This window comes from Lissotriton helveticus, chromosome 5_1, assembly GCF_964261635.1.
Source record: "Lissotriton helveticus chromosome 5_1, aLisHel1.1, whole genome shotgun sequence".
Lineage (NCBI taxonomy): Eukaryota > Metazoa > Chordata > Amphibia > Caudata > Salamandridae > Lissotriton > Lissotriton helveticus.
The window spans coordinates 1,849,752,783-1,849,770,360 of record NC_136065.1 but is presented as its reverse complement, the minus strand read 5'-3'; the positions used below and the strand labels follow the sequence as shown (position 1 = coordinate 1,849,770,360).

The 17,578-nt window shown below is 43.1% G+C and overlaps 1 protein-coding gene across 1 annotated transcript in view; it reads right to left on the bottom strand.

Moving 5' to 3' along the window:
* GNGT2 (G protein subunit gamma transducin 2) overlaps window positions 1–15,528 on the bottom strand; it is a 73,581-nt gene extending 58,053 nt beyond the window's left edge. The window contains exon 1 of the mRNA XM_078645289.1: window positions 15,508–15,528. The gene's annotated coding sequence lies outside the window, so the exon portion shown is untranslated. The remainder of the gene's footprint in view (window positions 1–15,507) is intronic.
* Window positions 15,529–17,578: the final 2,050 nt, after the last annotated feature.

The window sequence follows — 17,578 nt, the reverse complement described above, 5'->3', positions numbered from 1 at the left end:
TAAAACGAAAAAAGCAAAGAAAAGGAACTTAACTATATATAGAACAGCGTCCAAAGCAGAATGCTCACAAAGAAAAAAAGTTAACCAAAACCTCTGGGTGAAAGGTTAGCTAGTCATTACTCAAGTCAAGGAGGCGGGGTTTCTTTTTTATTAAGTTAAAGCTAAAGGGTTAAAGCGCTTTTTGTTTCCCTGTCATGACTGGTGCTTACAATATGAGTACTGTAATGAGGAAGAGGGTTATAGTGCTAATCCCGGGACAGGAAGTGAGACATGAGAGCAGTGACAGAGGCAGACGGGTTCCTTATTTGTATTTCTTTTGGGTGTCTGAGGTGACGCCTGTGGTGCAGCGCCAAAGCTGTGCACTCTTTACACGTCACAAAATACAATTAATGACATGAGACTATGTTCACAGAGAAGTGACATGAGCTGCACCATTAAATGATTCATGGGAAAAGCTACACTCGACTTATTAAAGAGTGTATTTATTGTAGAAAATAGAGAATCTACTCACACGAATATGTTTAACTATGATGATTAAAATGTTTTTAAAATGTTTGACTAATGTAGGAACAATCCACGTATGAATCTATGGCATTGTACCGATGAAGAAACATGACTATCCTAATTGTGTGCTATATTGTCTGTGTAAGCCCTTGTGATCTGATATTAATACGTGCCCGTCTTTATATGTGTAGGAACTTATCTGAAGTAAAATGATAGATTAAAAGTAATGTACGTATTCATTACACATATGTACTTTTCAAATGTAGTACTTAGTCATGCTTGCCTTTGACTAATTAGATAATTTACAGTATGATTTATGCAACATGAACTAAAATACATCAATGAATTTAATTTGTTTTATATTTATTTGTGCACATGCATATTAATTGTGCACCAGTGAAGTAAATGTTTAATTTAGCTTGACTCTAAAGGCCTGTACTCCTTTATGAAGCCTTTTTCATTACATTGCTGTGCTCATGTTCTGCTGATTTGACAAATTCTTGCAGGTATTCACACGCATTGTTATTTTAGAATACATACATTTGTACTAGCGATCGATACAAGGATTGAGAATCAGGCCTTGACGACGAGCACATGGGAAAACTACAGACAAATAAAGGACTATTCTGTTTTAGCCTGAGCATCTAGTTCCCATGTCTAGTGTGGGATTTTACTTGGATGTTGGAGTCTGTAATATGTAAACTCACATGGAAAATGAAACAAATACAATGAACTTTTATTGATGATGTGATCAAAGGGGTGTTGCCTGTGGACTTTGTGGATTATAATTTATCGTTTACCCTTGCTGAGGAAGGATATGACTAAATACTTTTTGTGGATTGTATGCTGGACTTGTGTGCCAAACCTCTTTCTGCAGACCCTATGCAGAACCTTCTTTGAACTCCTACCTGAACCCTTTCCTGATTCCACCCTGCCCCTCTAATGGACTTTGAGAGGTTTTACTGTTCTGCCCGTTGCCTTTTTCACTAAGTGTGGTTTAGACTGACACTTATTCCAGACCAACTGAAGACTTTTGACCAAACTTCTGCAATGCTAGTGTTTGTGTCACCTATACTCCTGTGCCTGGTCCCTATCTTCTTACATGGAACCCTTTGATTTCTGAACCCTTTAGATACCTGAGTCATTAATGTTCCTTGTTCTGTGCTTGGCAGACGTAGATTGCTAATGTATAGAGAAGACCAATTAAGATTGTTTTCCAAGCATCAAGTCCTTGTTTTATTGTTCTATATCGCAGCAACTAAGCTGCTCGTTTGTTTGATTCTTATCCGCCTAAATTTCTTCCGGACTTGGCCTCCCTGGTGTAATCTTATATCTCTAGAGTATGGTCTTAGAGTGATTTATTTGAACTTGATTACTAATTTGTATTAAAAACCCTTGAACTTGACTAGCGATACCCAGTCCTCTCTTTGCTCCTTATAAAAGATACATTGAAGGACCAAGGTAGAAATTCAGTAACAATGAGAAGATCCAGTAAAAGAGATATTAAAGAATTGTGGTCCCAGAAACACTGGAACACCTGTGACATTTTCAGTGACAAAAAAACGTTAAACTGGTGTTTGGGGTCACAATCATTGATTCTTAAAATGTATTTAAAGATGATATTTGAGCCATAATTCCTGCTGTTTTGGGAGATTTAAGGGCCGATTCCGATCCGGTAAAATCCCCGTCCGTACGAATCGTATCCGGAGCCGTTTCCGTACGACTCGTACGGACGCCGTACGACCGGACGATTCCGATCCCGATCGGCCGACCCGGACGCGATTCGTACGGTACACGTCGATTCGTACGGAAAAGCGCACGATCACCTACACACCGTACGGCGCGAACCCCCCATGATCGCAGGGGTACGCGCCGTACCCCTGTGATCATGCGGGGTACGTGCCGTTCACCCAGCGTACATGGGGTACGTGCCGTACACCCACCGTACATGGGGTACGGTGCGTACCCCATGTACGCTGGGTGTACGGCACGTACCCCGCATGATCACAGGGGTACGGCGCGTACCCCTGCGATCATGGGGGGTACGTGCCGTACCCGGGGGGGGGCGTTCCGTACCTTTTTCGGCGTGAACTCTGCGTTTATGACTGTTTTCGGCTCCCGTAGGAAAAGGGTTGTACGGCGCGTACCCGACACGAATCGTACTTGCTGGGTCGTAAAAACCAGCCGCGAACCGTAGTGATGTCGCGTACAGCCGGTTCCGAGTGAGACTCGTACGGAGATTTGAGTCGTACGGAGTGCTGTACGACTCGTACGGAGTTTGGCACCTGGTACGGATCGTACTTCGTCGTACGTACGGGACGTCTACGGGTACGATTCGTATGGGGAAAAAACTCTCCGTACGACGATTCGGAGCGCATTTTACCAGATCGGAATCGGCCCCTTAGTGTTGATGTTTAATTATTATCATAGAGCACTTCATTTTAGGATTTCTGTTTTTTTAAACTTGAGTTAAGGCATTTCATTATCTGCATAAGCGGTCCTTAACCGTTTGACCTCTGTGGACCCCCACTGAATCATTACTAGAATACGTGGACCAGCACTGGGCCATTATTGGAAGATGGGGACCCCATGAATAAGCAATTTTTATGATTTGGCCCTCAAAACAATACACAAAAGTACAAAAACAAGTCTACACCATATAGGTGATCAAATATAAACTATTTTGTAAAATTCCCTTTCAAATATAAAAAATATTTTCAAATTATTAAGGTTGCTCCCTTATTTGCATATACTTGATTAATTTTAACTGAATAATTTGATTATTATTTAATTTGTAAAACTGCTGCGGTCCCCCTGAGTATGATTAATAGACCCCAGGGGTCCCCGGACCACAGTTTAAGATCCACTGATCAATATTGTTAACAATGTTTACACAGTTATCATTATTAATATCAGAGGTTTGAGCCTGTCAGATTTGTGTAATGTGCAACGTATAAGTTACCGAAGTGGCAGCACTGCAGTAAGAGACTGTACAGTCTACCTAGCTCTTCTGTCAGCAGCCCATTATATTGAAATGAGCGTAATTAAATTTTTCCAACTTCCACTTTCAAGAATGTTCTCATGATAACTTGTGAGTGAGAATCTATTTGGCTAGAGCAGTATGAAAAACGTAAAGGAACTGTAAAAAGATCTTTATTTATAGAAGTGAAAAACATGGTGTTTACAATATGTAAAATGATGGGCTACGTGAAATTACATAGCCATATTTATTTAATCTTCCTATAATTTCCACAGCATTGGTCAGTTCTTATGAAGATTTTCATAAAAAAGTCACAGTTTGAATGCCATTCTTTAAAAGATTTGTGGTGGAAGGTAGGGCACAGCATCCCTGGGGTGGATTGCATTTGCTTCAAAGAGCATAAAAGAAATTGAGGGCCTCATTTATGAAAACTATTGCATAGCTGTGTGAAAACAGCGATGCAACAGTTTTCATTGCTCCCTCCATGCAAAACGATGGGCGCGTCGTATTTAATGTACGGCGCTCCATGTTGCAAGGAGTTACAGATATGCCAGTATTTCTGACATATCTGTAGGCGCAGTAATGCCGCATTGCTGGAGTGTTTTGCAAAAGTGACGCAACTCCTGCAATGGGTCATTACACATGGGAAAGTCCCTGTTAAATGAGGCTGCATCAATCTTACTCCTGCTGGCGAAAGATTTTGATGTAGAGGCATCCTAGAAGTAGTGCAGTGAAATCTGATAGATTTCACTGCACCACTTCTACGAGCTATTTGCGGGGCAACGCCCACCTTGCATACATTATTCCTGACGCAGGTATAATATAGCGCAGGGCTTTAGAAAGTGACATATTTACCTAGGTAGAGTGCAATATGGTGCATTTTTTACGCTGCAGGTGCGTCACAAAAAGTGACGCACCGGTGGCAAAAAAGTTTTCGAAGGCCTCATAAATAAGGCCCTGAATATTTCTTCACTGCCTGATCAGAAACATTGCCATTTTAATCAATTTATTTTATTTGAATGTGGCTCTGTATAATGCACCATTTAGCTACAATTTTTAATCAAAACTATCCCATAGAACCATCTTGGAGTAAATCTGGCTTGGTTCAATTGTTTTATTACTCCATGCAACATGTGGTTGGTGTTACACCCTATGGCTTTTAAAGCTCACCAGCTTTTACCTGTGAATTATGAGACAGCTCTCGCTATCCTAGCAGTGGGGAAGGTGTTCTTGTTCCAGGTCAGACAGACTTCCACTATGAGAGACATATCAGGCATTATTGAGGTTCCGGTGTAGCTCGGTTGGGTACTGCTTTTCCTAAGACACATCTGTTTAATTCATCGTCGACCAGACTTAAGTACTCTCTCCACTGCACCCTGATCTGCCTTCATTTAATTGTGAATGCCCTCTACCCAACTGTTGTAGCTTTCTCTTGCGGTAACTCCTGTACACATCCACCGATGTAAAAGGCAGAGTTTATCTACTATTACTGTAACCCGATGTTACCCGATGTAGCCCGCATCCTGTGTGTTGTAAAGCGCTCGGGTGCCCTCTGGCCTTGTCTGCGCTATATAAAATTGCAAAAATAAATAATAAATAAACATATATATATGGATAGCTGGTATACTCCCACTCTTTTGTATTCGGCACACAATTTTTTCATCATCAAGTGAGTGTTTTTCGACTAGCGAGAAATAACGCTCCACGCTACTGTGGAAGACAGAGTTACTGCAAGAGTTAACAAGATTACTTTCAGAAATGCTTGAAAGATCTACAACTTTTTAGCTAATGTGTTTCTATAATTCTGCTATAGGGTGCAGTATTTGGCCTCAAATACTCATAATATTGTTCTGGATGGTGAGCCTCGCCCCTGTCCTAGACTGCAAGCACAGCATTGGGTTCACTTGCTCACTCAGTACAATGTGGGACTGATGTAAAAATGTTTGCCTGTGCTGTTTTGTGACCCCAGCCCACCATGGAAAACAAGGAGCAAACTAAGGGGCCTATTAGGATGGCGGACGGACCTGCTTCCGTCCGCCATCCCAGAGGTGGAGGGACTGTCCGCAGGGGCAGCGTCGGTCCCTCCGTGCGAATTAGGATGTGGCCGCCATCCTGGGGGTCACATCCTGTATTTTTAACATTGCGGCGGGTGCTGCTTGAAGCAGCACCCGCCTCAATGTTAAAAATGCATGTATAGCATTTACATGCACAAAGCGGCAGGTACCGCGCGGTGACTGCCACTTTGTTCATGTAAAAGCAGAGGGGTACCATAGGTACCCCCCATGTGCACCCCCCACCCCCTGACAACCTGGGGGCCCGCAACGGGCCCCCAAACTGAAAAGACCACATGCTTTTCCATGGCAGAAAAGTCGCCGTGGAAAAGCATGTTTACGCATGCATCCTAATATGGCTGGCGGTGTCTGATAGACACCGCGCCCATATTAGAGCTTTTCTGCCGCGGGACCGCGGCGGAAAAGCTGCGGAAGGTCTTCCCGACCCCCCCTGCCATCCTAATCTGGCGGGGGTCTTGTGAATCACCGCAGCGGTGAATCCGCATCCTCCGGGCCGGCAGTGGCTTCCGCCGGCCCGGAGGATGTGGATTCACTGCAATCATAATCGGGCCCAAAGTCATTACAACAGGGTGATCACCCACTTCATGTCAATGTGTACAAGGTTTACAGCCATGAACTTTTCACCTGCAAATAATTGTTATCAAGTATGCTAGTCTATTTAGAGCAATGGACACAATCCACCACTGTAATACCCTGAAAGCATCCCAGTGCAAGGGCAAAAGGGACAGGGCTCGAAACTGTGTCCCTATTGACCTAGAGTGAGAATGAACTTCATGTGAATGAATCAGGTGGACCTAGAAATCCCCTCAATGTATCACTCATGGCCTGAACAGAAATGGACACTGTGGGGCATATTTACAAAGGGATTGCGTCACCAGAACGTCACTTTTTTCGATGTTCCGGTGGCACAATGCCCTGCACCATATTTACAAAGCGGCGTTAAGCCACTTTGCATGGCTTATTGATGCTTTGTAAATATTGTACCCTTTCACGCAGGTGTCTGCATAAAAGGGGCGTGCAATGGATGTTGCTGTGGGAGTTCCACCTCCACACCCATTGCTTTTTGACACTGCCCTAGATTTACAAGGATATGTAAATCTGAGGGGGTGCCAAAACCTTTCGCCAATGAATAGCAGGCGTTAGATGATCGCAACGAGGAGAAATATTTTTATTTCTCCTCATTGTTGCTCTTTCTAGGTATGCTGCAGCAGCACACCTAGAAAGAGCAAATTACATTCAAAGGGATACCTTCCTGCACATAAACAATCACTCCCTGCAACACCGACACCCTTGCACCATGGCGAAAGTGTATCTGCGTTAGCGCTAGGCAGCTATTTTGAGCACCAGCGCACTGCGAAACTCAGAGGTGTGCTGTATTCTTGTGAATACGGCACATCCCAGCATTATTTAAATGAAGCAGTGCAGTGTCGCAAAATTTGCGGTAGCGCCGCGCTGCACCATTTTGTTGTGAATATACTCCTCAGTTTTCTAATTCTGACAATGTTTTCGAGATTTGAAAATACAAACAAGTCACAGTACTCTTTAGCTCAGCGATCCTCTTTGGTTTGGCCCAGAGGCTTTAGTCTTCATCCTCAGCTAAGGCTTACAGCAGGTGGCTTACAGTCATCCCCAGAGGGCGAAAGCAGCCACAATCTGTACATTGCTGAATGAGTGTCAGTCTTCCAACGTGAACTGGTAGTTCCTCCTTTCTTCTCCTCACTAGCCCGGAGAACAGGTGCAGGTGTGGTGGGACGAAGGGTTTGTTAAGGCAACTACCCCTCTTTATAACACAACACTCACACTTCAGACCTGTGGATTGCCCTGTTTATGCACTGCCCTTATTTATTGCATCTTTAACAGGGGAAGATGTTTTTTAATTAAATGTTTTGCACATATAACAATATTAAGCTGCCACACACAATTGTGTTTACAGTGCATATTTCACATTGTACGTGACTTTAGTTAACATAGGCCTCATATTGAAATGGCAAAGGTTTTCGTTGTTGTGTTTCTTCTATTTATTTCAGGAAAAAAGCTCTACAGAATGTTTGATCATTTGTTGACGTTTTCTCATGTGAATGTTTATTTTGATGCAATCTTCAAAGTATCTGCTAACGAACTGCTGGGGAGAGAACATCTTGGAACAAGAGAATCATCTTATTTTGCAGATACTGAAGAACTCTTAGTAGAGGTTTCGTTGTACTTTAGCTTGTGAAAATAATGAGACTGTTTAATCAGGGTGTACCTTGACCTGAACAATTGACTTCATGGGAATCATGTGCAGGTATAGCAAATTGGTGAAACATACGTCTTACACCAATCCAATGTAGACTTGCACTCACATGCCTTCCCGGCTCCCTTTAGAGCAGGTGCCTTTCCCTGCTCTTGGGCAGATTCCTTCCCCACTCGCTAGATCTCGTTTTTGATTCCCATTTACTGCCTTTTAGAGGCTTTCCCTGGTGACATCTTCTACCTGGTTTCTCCCCAATTTTCCCAACCTTCCTAATTTAGCTGAGTAGGGATTTCCCTTCAGGGCAAATTGAGTCTGCTTGATTTATTTTCAGACAACTTTATTATCATTTGCCTTTGAGTTTATGATTTTGAATTGCTTTGACATACATTGACTAATGCATTCATGTATTGGTTATTGATTTACAGCTAATTTAAATTGTAACTCTGCTAATCTTTAATAAACGTTCATGGTTTGTAAATCTAACAATCTTTGTTGTCCTTTTGAGGCTTAATGTGCTACACATTTTAGAAATGTATTGATTGGTGTATCAGCCTCAGTCAGAACTAAAGATCTATCCACCTGAGTGCAGTCTGTGCATGAGTTTGCACCAGAAACGTGCACAGTGCGAAGTGCTGCAGCAGTTTTTTTGTGCCAGGAATTTTAATCAGGACTCTTTGTCTCTTTTGGAGCCAAATTGTACCTCTTTATAAAGTAGTACATGTTACGAGTTTGTACAACTGAGCAGGAAAGTGCATTAACCATTTTAAAACAGTGTACATTAGGTCCTCATTAGTAGACCTATTCACAATTATAAGTTAGTCAAACTCCTGAATTTTAGTGGTTAAAAAATACCTAGTAAACTCGGCTATTGCACCAAAATCTGCACGTTAATGACATGCAACATTGTGTCCCCTGAAAAGAAAGGCAATGCCTCGTGTGCCAGAGGGGAAAAAACAGTTATTGTTCCAGTGCAAGGGAGGGGTAGTTTTATTGCTGAATAACTCTGTTCAGGAAGGAGCTGGAGACTATGGGCCTAATTTACAGTTTGGCAGATGGGTTACTCCGTCACAAACGTGACAGATAACCCATCCGCCATATTTCAAGTGCCATAGGATATAATGGACTCGTAATATGGCGGACCGGATATCCGTCACTTTATGACGGAGCAGCCCGGTCCGTCAGACTCTAAATCAGGCCCTATATTTCAGACTATATTACATTTTGAATTTATCATTATAAAACCACACTGCTACTGATACAGATGGACATTCTGAACGTTATTCCTCATTTGAATGGGGGAAAAGTTATACCAGTTACTAGAACAAAAAAATGATTGGCTCCAATAAATATTGATTACCTCAGAATTGGTATCTATCGAGACCAATAAATAATGTATTCACAGCAGGACCACTAGTAACAAGAGCTTTAGCAGCTTCTATTGGACCAGAGATGAAGAAAAGCAAACCCAGGCCTCCTACTGAATGTTGAGGCAATTCCTATTGTGCCAGAGAAAAAGAAAAGGAAACCTTTGGATCCTATTAGTTTTTCATCAGTGAGTTTGACAATCATGTGATGTTTACTGACACTGACATCCCATCAGTAGGGTCTGAGGTTGAGAGGGCACCCAAAGTGAACCCCTCTTTAGACATTTGACATTTCATGACTGATGGTGGTTGCAGCATCATGACAGAGGGGGATATTTACAATAAAATGTTGGAGCACGGTGTTACTTCAAAATTGGTAATCCGCACTTCAAAAATTTTTAAACACCCCTGAGTTTCCCCTAGCGCTGGCGCAAAAAAAAGCTGCCTAGCATCAGTGCAGGCTCCGTTGCACCATGTTGCAAGGGTGCCTGCGATGCAGGGGCGATTGCTTATGTGTAGGAAAGTACACATTCCTGCACATAAACAATTGTGCAATGAGATTTGCTGGATCTATGTGTGCTGCAGAATGGAGCACACATAGAAAGAGCAAAGTATGAAGACCAGGTTTTACCTAGTTTTAGTTTTTTGCCATGCCCCATCCTTGTAAATATGGGGCAGCATCAAAAAGCGATGGGTGTTGCGGTGGAACGCTCACTGCAACACCCATTGGATGCCCCTTTCACGCTAAGTGAAGCGTGAAAAGGGGCCTTATTTACAAAGCTGCGTTAAGACACATCAAGTGGCTTAATGCCACTTTGTAAATAAGGAGACGGGGATATCGCCATCAGAACGTGACTGAAAGTGATGTTCTGGTGGCAATATGCCCCAGAGTTTGCATGCTGCCTTCCACATGTAAAGGTCCATCATTTCCCCTAACCTGGTTCCTTTGCCTCCTTCATGTACAGGTCATGCTTTGAGAGTGTATGTAGAGAAATTTGGATGGTTTTGGATGAGTGTGCACTTGAATACAATTCAATTCAATTCAATTGTTCTTATATAGCGCCTTATCACCGCAAGGTCTCAAACGCTTTGCTTTGGGAACCCGTCCTGGCTTTTTTCCCTGTGAAATAACCCCTACTGGGCATCCCCAAGGTGAAAGCCAGGCATCCCGCTGCGGGGGGCCATAGTGGAGATTAAGCAAGCTATTGCCCAGAGCTGCAGAGTGTGAACCCGTGATTCGAGTAGGCACCGAAGCGAGAATTATCGAGTCCGTGGACATTTTGGGCTCAAGACCCTGCCGCGTCGGGAATTGAACCCTGATCCCGGGTCTGACCTCTGCTTCAGGGTCTGCCTCCTCTAACCAGTGAGCCACACTTCTCCACTGACTCCACATGGCGGTTTCCTTCGAAATGGCGGTTTGCTTTGCGAAAAGACTGCCCAGGTCCATGCTGGATCAGGAAGCCTGCACCTTTTCATTCCTTTCCCTCCAGCTGCATGACGTAGCAAGGATGCCAGGCGCCCTAACCCAAGCAAGCCAAATGGGCCACCCTGCCCTCTGGTTAAGTACTAAAATACAGCCATAATTGGAGTGCAGATGTCCCTGCAGACACCTGGGCCACAGTGCCACTCCACTGCACTATTGATAACAACACCCCATATCCAGCCCTCAGTACAGTTGTTCCTGTGGGTGGGGGATTGCACCCTCCAGACCGGTGATCCAGGGCAGTGCTTCTGCAAGAGTGTTACTAGCTCTTCCTCCTCTTGACTGCCAGGATCTATAAGTCTTACGGTCTTTAAGGAATCTGGCTTCATGTTTGGGGCTCATGCATATTCTGCTTGGCACTAGCCAGGATGAAGCTACTGTTGACTATGATCCCTGCATGGACAGATCATGGTGTGGTCATTGATTGGAATGGCCCCTCAACATTAAAGATTGCTGACCATGAGTACGGGCAGCTCTGACCAGAACTCGGTTCCATAATCTATCATCGGTCAAATAGAGCTACTTACTAGAGTGAGACAGGCTACATACCTTGATGGTTGCCATCTCCTTTTGCAGGCTAGCAGTATGCCTCGGCCAAGACCTGAGAAGATGCACTGCTGTGACGGTTGTGTCCAAGAAGACACTGCTGCATGTGGAGAACACATTGGATTGGAGTTCCTACCTGCCCATGAGGGCCAGAACACATCTGATCTTGGATCTCATGAGCTCCACTGCACAAGATTCAACCAGATACCTGCTCAGAACTCCACCATAATTCTGTGCAATGTCACTCAGGGCCAAGGGAAGAATATTCGCCTGCTGCGGGTGAGGGTAAGCCTCCTTTGCTCCTGAACCTTCCTTTCCTGCACACTTGACTCCAGAAGTCTTGAGAATAACCTTGATACACTCCTGGCCTGGGGGTTTGGAGATGTGGCTAGAGGAGATTACCCTGCGTCCAGAAAAATTAGCATAATTTTCTACACGAAGCAGTTGCAAAGATATTTTACCTTAAACTCTGCCACATTCTCCAAGGCTGTACTTTGTCTCCTGCTGTTATCCATTCTTCCTTCTCACAATCCCTCCCACAGATACACTTTCCCAGTGCTTAATTTGTATAACTACAAGTGTGACATTTTTGGTCAATTTTAGGCCCTCGAGCTATCAGAATGGCTTTGGCGGCAGGCAATAGTCATTTTTAATGTGTATTGAATTAATAATTGACTGTTGTTGTGGTCATCTCAAAATAAGCCAGACAGTGCCACCTTGTGCCAGACTGTCAAATGCCGGTATTGACAATTAGGTGCTAGTGCTGAGCCACCTGCTCAAATTAAGCACTGCACTTTCTCACTCTGAAGTATGCTTGCTGAGATTGGTGCTACTGTTTGTAGTTGCATTGTTAAATCTGTTTAGAGTGCCTAAATCTTATGGTGCAAGGATTTGGGCTCATATCTCTGACCAGTAAGGAGGTGGAGGCCTCTGGTTTTATTCGATGATCAGTTTTATGTGTCATTTCTTTCTTTATGTATAAAGAACTACTTTATGTTTAATAAAATAAGGGAAGTGCTGCCATCGTGTCTCTACAGCAGCTTTCCAGATCCCTGCCCTGCACAGTGCACAGAATTCGGGAGCTTACTGACCCGGACCTGAGTGTGTGGGAGTCAAAATATAGGAGAATGAATGAGCACAGCAATACACAAACAATATATCCCCTGTCATGTACATATGTATTTATGCATTTGAAATTTTTATAGTGCGAACCTACTTTAAAGGCAACAGAGCAATGCACAGGGTGAAAGACAAGTGTAAAGTCAACAAGTTATAGGCGAGGGAGCTGGGTTGTGGACTGTTAACGCAGTGTCTGGCATACTTGTCAACTCTTTCCTTTTAAGGGAGTTTCTGCTGTTTCAGTTACAGATGTTATTATTTCTCACCTTCTATTCACTCTAAAAAATATGTTTCCATTTTTTTTCACCCTTTTCTACAAAAATATTTCTGATTCCTCTCTCCCTCATAATCTCCTCTATCCTTGGCTTTTATCCTCAAGTCATCCACTAGAGGGCAGTGTTTTACAACATTTCGATTTTTAGAGTGTATTTTAAAAGCAACCAACTGGACGAAATGAGCAAATTACATGCAATTACTAAAGTGCCAGAAAAAAAGAGGCACTCACTATTGTGTCACCTGAAGGGAAATGCAATACCTTGTGTGCCAGAGAGAGAGAACACAATAATTATTGTGCAAACATAAAGGAGGTGTAATTTTATTTCTGAATAACTTTGGCCAGGAAGCAGTTAGAGAGAATATATTTCGGGCTATATTTCATTTTGAATTTATAGATATAGAAGTTTCGTGATACTGATTGTCATTCTGTGCTATTGGTCCCTATCACCTGATGGATGTGCAAGAGGGTTGGTCGTTCTACTCCAGTGTTTTTCAAACTTTTTACAACCATGACCCACTTTTTAGAATAACAAACTTTTGAACCCACCTAGCTTCAAAGGACATGAGGTGGGAGATTTTTAATATAACTAAAGTATGGTTTTAGGAAGGTGGAGTATTATGTAGTGATGCTGGTTAGGCTTCACTATGAAATACTCTTTCAAACCCCAAACATGGTCCTAGGATTCACTATAGTAAATCCTCAGCTCAATCCTGGTAGTGTGGAAAGGAGCAGTCAAGCTTTACTGAGGAACATGTGTTAAGCATTGCAGAATACCAACATGGACGGTAAAAACTGACACAACTCGAAATATATCTAACACCAATTTAATAAAATTAAAGAGCTGGTTTTTATATTAATTTAGACATCAAAAGGAACATTTTCCGATATGTATAACCGGAGTTGAGTTATGGGTTCATAAAGAAACATAAGTCACAGCAATTCAATACTGCAGAACGTTTGAATTGCGGTTAATGGGAAAAAGTAGTAGTGACAATCGGTCACGTGGAGGTCGAGTTGCACGGAACCCAAGGAGGGTAAAGGTGATGTGGGTCCCAGGGCCAAGCCACGACAGTCAGTTCAATTTTATCTGGCCTGTAGAGCCCGGGTGCAGAGTTGTCCTGGCTGTCCCTAGTGCTGAGCGGGAGCCGCGGGGGAGTTGCTTTTACAGCTTACACAGTGCTGCATGGGAACAGGCTGCAAAATATCAACAACAGGGCAGCTGCTGACATCAGATGAAAGTTGTATGGAGCTCCCTCTCGATGCAGAGTTGAGTGAAGGAGTCAGTTGCCGGATTGCAGACCAACAAGCCTTGGCAGCGGTAAGCACAGCAGATGTTTACCTCAACGTCCTGAGGTTTCCTGAGGAACACGGTAGCTGGCTGAAACTTCATGGAGGGCAGGACTATAGTTTCCACAATGGACTAAACCATCTGGATTTGGGTGATCCCTCAGAGGGCCCGATGGCCAGCTATTCTTAGGATCCGGAGCTTTGTTTTACCAACAGTTTTCAGAGGACTAATGACACTAGTCTAGTGATGTCTGGTGATGCATTCTATTCTCTTAAAGAGGTCCCTCTGGCTGGGGGAACCAAACTTTGGTCCAGGATGAGTCCCAGTCGTGCAGTTCCAAGAAAGTTGCCACAAGTGCATAGTATCACACCTTTGGTTTGTGCAGGTCTTGTTGTCGCAGACGCGGGTCTCTTCTTTGTCCTCTTGCAAGTAATATTACAACTGAGGTTCTGGTGTCAGGGGTTGCCCTTAAATCCTAGGTTTAGGGGCATTAGGTGGAAGTGGGTGCAAGTGCCAAATGGGCTACTAGACCCAGAAGCTAATACGCACCAAAAGTGACCACATCCATGGGTGTAGGTCACCTTTTCTACCCAGAACCCTCTAATATACAACTTTTCAAAATAACAGAACTCTTCCTCAGCTGTACAGACCAGGTAATCCACCCTAGAGGAGTGTCTAGCCTTCTGGGCGTACACCTCCTGACTACATAATTTTCTCATATTCCGGATGCAAATGTGCCTAGGGGCAGGGGGACCATAGTTCTTTCCTTTGGGAGGCAGCCTGGATGCATTTCAGAAGTGTTGAAAGCTTTGAAGCTCACTGCCTTGATGTGCCACTTCACTAGACAACCTGTCAAGGAGGTCATTGTTACCTTCTTCTGGTTCAGTCCTTTGCTTCTGACTCATGGGAGAATTTGCACCTCCTGGCAGGGAGTCAGAATCCTGTCTTGGCAGCAGCAAATGCAGACTCGCAGTCAGAGTACAGGTAGGCTGGGGCAACCAGGTGGGCAACCTCTAATGAAGACACCTGGATGCATGGCACATTGTCCTAGACACAAGATGTGTGCCAGTGGTGAGGATGGACATTTGTTTATACCAAAATTCACATATTTAGGCAGTACCATAATGGAGCAGGCAACCCCGAAGTTGCCCGGGTGCCAGCCCATGTTATATTATGTTCCATCTACCACTTAAAGTGTCCTTTAATTTTAAAGGGCACTATGGGGACATATACGTTTGCACTTACATGTCATAGCCATCAGCAATGGAGCAAAAAGTGTGGGGTGAGCATACATAAAAGAGCACATTCCTACAATGGTATAGTAGCACACTGTCATTTAAAGACAGCACATTTTCCTTTGAAATGGCCACTTAATTTGTACTGACAAACAGTTTTACTGATAAAAAACCATATATTGCAAGCAAATAATAATGTGTTGACATTTTCATCATTATTAACAATTGTGAATCACCAAGTACCATGCCTTGATTAGTTTTAATCCTATTAAAATCTTTGTTTCCATCACACTTCAGAATTACGAAATAATTTGCTTCATTTTTGCTTTCCTAACTGCTGAATGTGTACAGTTCATTTACAGGTATTAAAAAAATTATTTACAAAAATGACATCTTGCAGCCTTACCTTTCACACAGTCTCTGTACTCCAGCAAGATAATCACCTAGTTCACGTTGCTTTTCTTGCTCGTACTGCAAAGTGAGCGAAGCCTGAGAACATCAATCTCCATGTTAAAAAAAATTAAGCAGCAATTTGTCAGAAGACATAGGCTGACATTTGACTTCTGCCTTTGAAGTGCCAGAAATGTGACAAGATGAATGCAGAATTTAAAGACATCTTCATTTATTGATTGGACTTTCGCGACTTACCAAAAATTGGCTTGATCCACCAGTGAGTTGTGACCCACAATTTGGGAGACACTTTTTATTCTGTAAATCCAAGACCTTTATGTGCCATTGCCATGGTAATTCCAGAGATGAAGCGATGCGGTGTACCAAGGGAAATTGTACTTTGAGGCAGTGATGCCTAGAATATGAATGAAAAACACAAACGTTGGAAGCAGGTTCAGCATTGAGCAATCTGCTTTCACTTGTCCCGGGCGCCTAGAAGGGAAGTTGTGGGGCCACATGGGGCCAGGCCATATACTGCTGGGAGGAAGTAGACTGAGAACATCTAGTGTGGGAACTGGAAACAGGAAGTATCCTTCTCACATTGGGTATGAGGCATAAGCACTGGAGCAGAGCATTGCTTTTGGTCTCTCTCATAGGCCCTAATGCCTCAAATTGATTGTCAAACCAGGTAATATTACTTATTCTCTGAAAACATTAATGTTGGCACAACGTCCAAGAATTTCACACTCTTGGACTCTTAAACCTTGAGGTGGCTTATGTTGAATTGTGCATAGGATGATATATTATGATTGCTGTAAAGCTCTCGCAGTACATTTAAGACATAGGGCCATATTTATGTGCCCAGTTGCATCACACCTGCACCATACAATATGGTGCATGCGCAATGCAACACAAACATGAAATTATGAAGCCATGCGTTGCTACTTTGCGTGGTCCTGAGTGGCTTCATGAATTTGGAGTAACACAACGCAGTGCAAATCGCTGCTTTGCAATAATCTGCCCTGGGAAGGTATTCCATGGGCATTGTGTGGGTATTTCCACGCAATTCCCATGGATTTCGACACATTTTCAGATTTACCAGAACTGGTAAACCTGGGGATGCGCCAAAATGCTTTCTGCAGCACACATAGAAAGAGGAATATGGTTCGGAGGATTGTGTTTGTGCAGGAAGCTGCCCCTTTAGGTAGAAAAACAATCCTGAATGCAACACAGGCACCCTTGCACGAAGGTGAAAGAGTGCCTGCATTGGCGCTAGTCAGACAAAATGGCGCATGTTCAGGGACAAAGCTGGATATGCGTCGTATTCTATTAAATACGGCACATTCCTTCCCTTTCTCAGTCATGCAGAACAGTGCAGCAAGGTGACTTGCTGGCTGAATGACTTACCAATAAATATGGTTACGATTAGAAAGGCAGTGGCTGGACTTCGGGGGAGGCATTGTGGTGATAGAGATCGTGGGTCACCCGATCAATAATTTCACCATATAGTTTTCGGGCCCATAAATTTCAGTTCAACCTATACATTAATCAGATGACCTCATAAATCTACTACCAGTAACCCTAATTCCTTCCTCTTTTATTCTAGGGTACCCGACTTACCATCCACCGCTACGGGTACCTATGACCACGATAGATCAGGGAGCTAGCTGGGAAAGGAAAAGGTAGGCAAAAATACAAATACCCAATTTTATATCTCACTTTGTATTCATTGAAATAACCACGGACAACTGGGAAGTTTTAGAAGTTTATCTTAGTATTCAGTTTCAGGGAGCATTAGGCTTACAGTTAAAAGGCAATCAATAATTAGAATAACGAAAAGCACGTAACCATACAGGAAGAATATAAGAGCAATCATTTAAGGCTTTAATCTGGCAAAAATGAATACGCTAAGCAAAAATGGAACTTAAGGATAACACCTATAAATGGGCAAGCTTATGCAAGTACCAGAATTATACTATTGGAACGTATTTCATGAGTGAGATTCTAGGGAAACCTATACATCTATAGGAAGGGTAAAAAGTGGAAAGCGCTATAGTTCTAGCATCATTACTTCAAATCAGAATTCA